The sequence below is a fragment of the Spermophilus citellus genome, assembly GCF_964194105.1.
Source record: "Spermophilus citellus genome assembly, chromosome: X".
NCBI lineage: Eukaryota > Metazoa > Chordata > Mammalia > Rodentia > Sciuridae > Spermophilus > Spermophilus citellus.
This window is the reverse complement of record NC_138190.1, coordinates 67,265,032-67,272,431: the sequence shown is the minus strand read 5'-3', so window position 1 is coordinate 67,272,431 and position 7,400 is coordinate 67,265,032. Positions and strand designations below refer to the sequence as shown.

The 7,400-nt window shown below is 39.8% G+C and overlaps 2 pseudogenes across 2 annotated transcripts; one reads left to right on the top strand and one right to left on the bottom strand.

Annotated features, from left to right (window-relative positions):
• Positions 1–369: 369 nt before the first annotated feature.
• Positions 370–626, bottom strand: LOC308639679 (ATP synthase subunit epsilon, mitochondrial-like; annotated as a pseudogene). Its single transcript has one exon. The product of its transcript is annotated as an ATP synthase subunit epsilon, mitochondrial-like (transcript).
• A 2,810-nt stretch (positions 627–3,436) lies between these two features.
• Positions 3,437–3,829, top strand: LOC308639435 (histone H3.3C-like; annotated as a pseudogene). The gene has a single exon. The product of its transcript is annotated as a histone H3.3C-like (transcript).
• The last annotated feature ends 3,571 nt before the right edge of the window (positions 3,830–7,400 follow it).

Here is a 7,400-nt window from a genome sequence, read left to right as displayed (position 1 = left end):
TTATATCCTTTTGGTTCAATTTTGGTAGGTCATATCTGTCTAAAAATTTGTATATTTCTTATAGATTTTCCAATATGTTGAAATATAATTTTTTCCAAATATTCTCTAATGATCTTGTGAATTTCAGTGGTATCTGTTGTAATATTCCCTTTTAGACTCTAATTTTATTTATTTAGGCCTTCTCTTTTTCTTTTAGTTTGTCTAAGGGTTTGTCAATCTTGTTTATCTATTCAAAAAACCAACTCTTTGTTTCATTGATCCTTTGTGGTATTATTCTCCTCTTTATTTCATTTATTTCTGCTCTGATCTTTTTTTTAAGATTGAACCATATATCAATTTATTGGCATCGTCAATTTATGAACAAGACAGTTTTTTTCATGAAGTGAGATGATTTTAATTTGCCATAGCATGTGCCCACACTTCTTCACCATGAAAATGTAGCATTTAAAGCTTTAGTCAGGGTTAATTATTCCTTTTTTATTTTCACAATTTTTATGCTGCTGCCAGAAGTCTTCTCGGCATTTGCTTTGATTGAATTCTGCCTTCAGTGCCTCCCTCACTGCTTTTGCACAGATCTGAGAGTATCGGATGTAGCTGAGTCCAGCCTGTAGCCAGTAAGCCACCATGATGTCCTAAAAGGTGGGTGCGTCGGGTGGAATCGCGAAAATGCCACAGTAGCGGCTCAGCCCGGCGGCAGGAAGGTCGACTGCTCTGATCTTTATTAATTCTTCCTTCTACTATCTTAGGATAGATTTAGTCTTGTTTTTTAATACATCAATATATAATCACTAGATTATTTATTTGAGATGCCTTTTTTTTAATGTAGGTACCTATACTTATAAATTACCCTCTTAGTACTGCTTTCCCCATACTGTACAGGTTCTCATATCTTGTGTTTCCATTTTCATTTGATGGTAGGAATTTTTAAATTTCCCCACCTCCAATTTATTCTTCATTATCTATTAAATTAGAGAATAAGTCAGAAAATTCTTTCTATAAAAGGGCAAACATTAAATAATCAAGGATTTGTGAGTCATAGAGTCACTGTAGTAAACAATTCAATTCTGCCCTTGTACTACAAAAGTAATCAGAGAGCCAGCAGCAGTGGCACATGCCTGTAATCCCAGCAGCTCGGGAAGCTGAGGTAGGAGGATCGTGAGTTCAAAGCCAGCCTCAGCAAAAGCAAGGCACTAAGCAACTCAGTGAGACCCTGTCTTTAAATAAAATACAAAATAGGGCTGGGGATGTGGCTTAGTTGAGCACCCCTGAGTTCAATCCCTGGTATCAAAAAAAAAGTAATTGGAAAAAGGTGAAAAACTGACTTGGTAATTTTCCAATAAAACTTTATTTAAGGTTATTGAACTATGAATTTCATAGTTTTACATGCCACAAGATATAGCCTTTTGATTTTTTTTTTCAATCATTGAAAATACAAAAACTGGGACTGGGGTTGTGACTCAGTGGTAGAGTGCTCTCCTAGCATGTGTGAGGCCCTGGGTTTGATCCTCAGCACCACATAAAAATAAATAAATAAAATAAAGATATTGTGCCCAACTACAACTAAAAAATAAATAAATATTTTTTAAAAAGAAAATACAAAAACTGGACTTCTGGTTTTCTGCCTAGCATTTAAGGACTTTAAAAGTTGTCACTCGGGCTGGGGATGTGGCTCAAGTGGTAGTGCGCGGCACTGGGTTCAATCCTCAGCACCACATACAAAGATGTTGTGTCCACCAAGAACTAAAAATAAATATTAAAAAATTCTCTCTCTCTCTTTAAAAAAAAAGTTGTCACTCTATCCTAATAAGTAAATGTTAAACAAACTGAAAAATCAAGAACTCTTCTTAGATCCCTCAGAGAAGTTAAGTCACTGGACAAAACACTGCTCCTAAAATTGGAAAGACAGGTTAATCTAGAGAATCATAATTTTCCTGACCAGAAATTCATATTAGCAACCTCTACAGGAACCATTAGCTGTGTCGGAAAGCCTAAACTGTAACTGACAAATTTGGAGAATCAATGTGGAGGAGTCTGAGAGTTAAAAATTTCATGGAAACCCAGTCATAAGGGAGCCCCTACTCTAGGAGCTCTATCAGTGTTTACCATGAATATGGGAGAAAAAATCCCCTCATGCTTCCAGCATGGGTGGAAACAAAAGAACAATTTTAAAATATGACAGAGAATTTTGTTTTTAAAAGGGCCTTCTCTTTGGAGAAACTATTTTACCAAAGCCCAATGTGCTGGCATATTTATCAGTAACTAATCAATCACAGGGAAAGAAAAACACCCCTGCCTGCTCTAGTCTTCATCATAAGAGAAGAATAATATACAACTCGTCCATTCCAGCTGTCTGATTTCACTGGTGGGGAAGAACTGATTATCGCTGGTCAAGTTCACAGTCCAGTGGTAAAGCATCACTAAAATTCTAAGACCTAATCACAGAACTTCAGAATGCTTCTCTTCCCACTACTCCTCACCACCACATCACTAAATGCTTACTTTATGCTTTTTCCTTTCACCCAGTATATCATGCCCACCTTTCAAAACAATCAAAAGCCATACTAAAAGAGGCAAGAAGGGGGCTGGTAAAGTGCTCCTCTAGCATACAAGAGGTACTGGGTTCGATCCTCAGCACCACATGAAAATAAAATATACTGTGTCCACCTATAACTAAAAAATAAATATTTATTTAAAAATTTTAAAAAGAGGCAAGAAGCACAGTCTTAAAGATTTGGACAAGCAGCAGAAGAAAAGTGAGATATTGTATTGATGTTGGATTTACCAGATGAGGAATTTTTAAAACTATGATTAACATGTAAAAGGCCCTAATAGGAAAGGCAGACAACATATGAGAGCATATAGATAATTTAAGAAGATGTGAATCCTAAAAGAGAATGCTATCAATTAAATACCCTGTAACAGAGATGAAGTATGCTCCTGAATACTTGTTATTATGCTAAACATGGAGAAGGAAAGAATCTACAAGCTCAAGAATATGACATTAGAATCTTGCAAATCTGAAAAACAAAGAGAAAAAGAATTTTTAAAAGGAACATACTAAGAACAGTTAAACAACTACAAAAGATATAAACTTTGCCCAGTGGGAATACTACAAAAGTAAAAGAGAAAAAAAAAACATGAAATATTTTAATTGAGAATTTTCCAAAATTAATGCCAGAATGTCAGACACTCTTGACCACATACAGGGAGACTCAGAGAATACTAAGCAAGATAATAATGATTTTTTTAAAACTATCCCCCCACCCCCGCCGCAGCTGGGCTCCTCCTACCCTCCCCCTACTTACCTAGGCTTCAATGACTTGGGCACGTGGAACCAGCTACCAAGCAGGCCGCCACTCTATAACACCAGCATGGCCTCTAGCTCTCGGAGCTCCAGCAGAAGGAGAAGGTGGGTAAGTAAGGAGGTGTTGCTACTATGGCTCCTACAAAGCAGGCTGCCCACAAATCCACTGGTGGTAAAAGACCCAGGAAACAACTGGCTACAAAAGCCGCTTACAAAGTGCGCCCTCTGCTGGATGGGTGAAGAAACCCCTTCGTTACAGGCCTGGTACTGACGTTACCAAAGGTCTACTGAACTTCTGATTGGCAAACTCCATTTCCACCGCCTTGTGCAAGAAAGTGCCTAGGACTTCTTCAAAACAGGACTGTGCTTCCAGAGCGCAGCTATTGATGCTTTGCAGGAGGTAAGTGAGGCTTATCTGGTTGGCCTTCTTGAAGACACCAACCTGTGGGCTATCCATGCCAAACGTGTAACAGTTTGCCAAAAGACATTCAACCAGCATGCCACATATATGGAAAAAGTGCTTAAGAATTCACTATGATGGGACTGGGGCTGTAGCTCATTGGTAGAGTGCCTGCCTCGCATGTGTTGAGGCACTGGGTTTGATCCTCAGCACCACATAAAAATAAATAAATATATTGTGTCCAACTATACCTAAAAAATATTTTTTAAAAAAATATAGAATTCACTATGATGGAAATGCTTCATTCTCAAATTTTTTTTTCTGTTCTTCCTGGTATTGGTAGTTGTGAATGTTAGATATTTTTCCCATGGGGTCAAAGGGTACCTAAGTAAATGATTGTGAGTGGGAAAATAGGGAACAGAAATCAGGCATTGGCTATTTTTCCATTTTCATTTGTGTTTTTTTTAATTTTTATTTTTTTTAGTCATACATGACAGTAGAATGCATTTTGATATATAATACATACATGAAATGTACATACATCAATCATATTGTCTATTCTATTCTGCTGCTTTCATTTGTGTTTGACTTTAAATGTATATTACTAGGTGAAAGAAATCAACCTGAAAAGGTTACATACTATAAGTAATTCCAACTATATGGCCAGACATGGTGGCACACATCTGTAATCTCAGCTACTCAGGAGCCTGAGGCAGGAGAATAGCAAGTTTGAGACTAGCCTGAGACATTTAATGAGACCCTGTCTCAAAATAAAGGCTGGGCATAGTGGCACACACCTGTATTCCCAGTGGATCCAGAGGCTGAGGCAGGAGGATCACAAATTCAAAGCCTCAGCAACTTAGAAATGCCCTCAGCAACTTAGTGAGACCCTGTCTCAAAAGATAAAAAGATTTGGGGATGTAGCTCAGTGCTATAGTGTCTCTGTGCTCAATCTCTGGTACCAAAAACCAAAGAAATAAAAATAAAACAAAAAGGGCTGGGAGTATAACTCAGTGCCAGGGAATTTGCCTAGCACGTATGAGATCCTGAATTCAATCCCAAGTACTACAATACTACTACTACTACTAATTCCAACCGTATGACATTCTGGAAAAGGCAAAATTATAAAACTAGTAAAAAAATTAATCGTTGCCAAGGGTTAGGAGGGGAGAAGGATGAACAGGCAAAGTACACAAGACTTAGGGCAGCAAAATTATTCTACCTGATACTATGATGGTAGATATGTGTCATACATTTGCCAAAACCCATAGAATGTACACGACCAAGAGTGAACTCTAATGTAAACTGTGGATTTGAGTGATAATGATGGGTCAATGTAGGTTCATTGAACCTAACAAAAGTACCACTATAGTGAGGGGCTTTCATCAACTTTTTCACCTATCCCAGTGCTTCCCAGCCCTTATGACAGGCATGTTCTTTTTCAGAACTAATCTAAATCTTTTGCAAAATTTCTCTTTTATCCCTCTTATATATTCAGTGAATGTGGACATAACAGCTAGGTTATTATTTTCCAAGTACTAGGTCCTGTTTGAACATTGTGATAAGTATGGACAATGATTTACCATTTGTTTCTTACTGGAATTTTTACCTTGGGTCAGTTTTTAAACCTCATGGAGCCTCCATTATCACCTCCATCTTCCATCCCTGTAAAATAGGGCTGATAAACCATCTATACCCTTTGATTGTAGTGAGCTTGATGGGAGTTTGTATCAGTAAGTAACCAGCAAAGGTTCTGGCCTGGAATAAATGCTCTGTGGCCTGGACTTCTGGTTCTCTTCTCCCAAGCAGATGGTCAGGACTTGCATTTATTTTTCTTTTAGAAAATCAGCTTATTCGGGGTAAAAATGGGAGTTCATAACCCACTTGAATCAAACTGTGAAATATGATATGTCAAGAACTATGTAATGTTTTGAACGACCAACAATAAAAATTTTAAAAAAATAAATTAAAAAAAAAAGAAAATCAGCTTATTTTATTCTCTCAGACTCTTAAGATTCCCCTACCATGGTTAGAATGTTGGGTTTACAATGTATCCTCATTTTTCATCGGCCTCTCTGCTTTCATCCCCTCTCTTACTTCTGAAAAATCCCTTCTCCACATATCTATCCTAAATAGGATCTAGGCATTAGGCACTGGCCCCTTTTGCCTCCTCTTCGCCAGAGGTAAGCTGTCCTTGCATATCCTAGAACCTATTTCTTCCTTATGTTATCTTTTGACCTTTATCTATTTCTGGACCTTCCTCATTTCTCTTATCCTAATCTGGAACTGGGTAGCTGCCTCTAGGGGCATGGTGAGTTTAGAGCCCCAGTCTTTCACCACTCCACTCTATAGTTACCTTAGCTACTCACATTTTCCCAATAAAAACCTTCACTATTTCTTCAAATACACCTTGGTCCTGCTTTGACCAAAGTTTAGTGGTGCTCATTCTCCAAGGTATCATTCCCTGGAAGTGCAAAAGCCCATCACAGTGATGAAGATGGACAGAAAATGCATGGAACTCCTGCCCTACCACAGACCCAAGCACCAACAACAGTAAGGGTCCAAGAAGCTCAGGGAGGGAGGTACGAATGTGTGAATAGAAGAGAGTAGGTTCAGTGCTAGAGTACAAAGCTTCAGTGGAGAGTCAACAGGTAGGGATGTCCAACTGCTCTTGGTCTTCATGCCAAACACTGCACACTTCCATGCATGGATGTAGGCCAAGGGAGGCATGGTAGGTCTGTGCCCTGTGCAGTCCCAGCCACTGTGTGAATGAAAATAATAATGGCCCTTTATTGGACACAGTCCTTGTGCATTGAATCCTCTCACAGTATGATTTCTATCATCTGTTCCATTATTCAAGTTGGAAACTGAGGCTGAAAGATGCCGCAGTCTGGCTGGGCACAATTCAGGAGCCACTTGTCAAAAGAAACGAACTTTATTTTTAGAACCACACAGGCCAAACCAAACAGCTCCTCAGGAAAAACCCTCAGAGCCCAACTGCCACCACCGGCTTCCCACAAGCCTCTCCCACAAACACAAGCCTCACCACCTACCACAATCCTCCTGCTCTTGAGGCTGATTGGCTGAGTTGCATGGGCGGAGCCAAAGAAGTCCCCCAATGAGCATCACTGCAGAGGAGCCAATCAGCTAGATGTTGCTGGTGCTGCTGTGAGCCAATCATCAGCTGGCAGTCTGAACGGGCGGGGAAACAGCCCAATGAGCATCACCACAGAGGAGCCAATCAGCTAGATGTTGCTGAGGCCGCTGTGAGCCAATCATCAGCTGGCAGTCTGAAAGGGCGCTGGCAGCTGGAAGTTTGCTGGGGCCCCTTCGGCTGTGGCTCTCAACATCTCCCTCTCTGTTTAAACAACAAGCATGTGGCTTAGGGACCGTGCCTGCCTTAGGTTGTCCAATAGTACATATGGTTCTTACCCATTATCAGATGAGCTGACCTTAAGGCGTCAGCCTCCTGTCTTAGGTTGGTACCACTGCAATTGGATCTTACCCGTCACTGACTACCAGTCCAGTATACAGCCACACCTGTGGAGAGGTCTTTGTACCAGCAGTACCAAATTTTAGCTGAACTATCATGACAAGCAGAAGGGAGGAAGATACACCAAGCCAATTGACGGCTCCTTTTGGAAAAATTGTACCACCGATGACATCATCAGCAAAAATACCCTAACACTACCACAA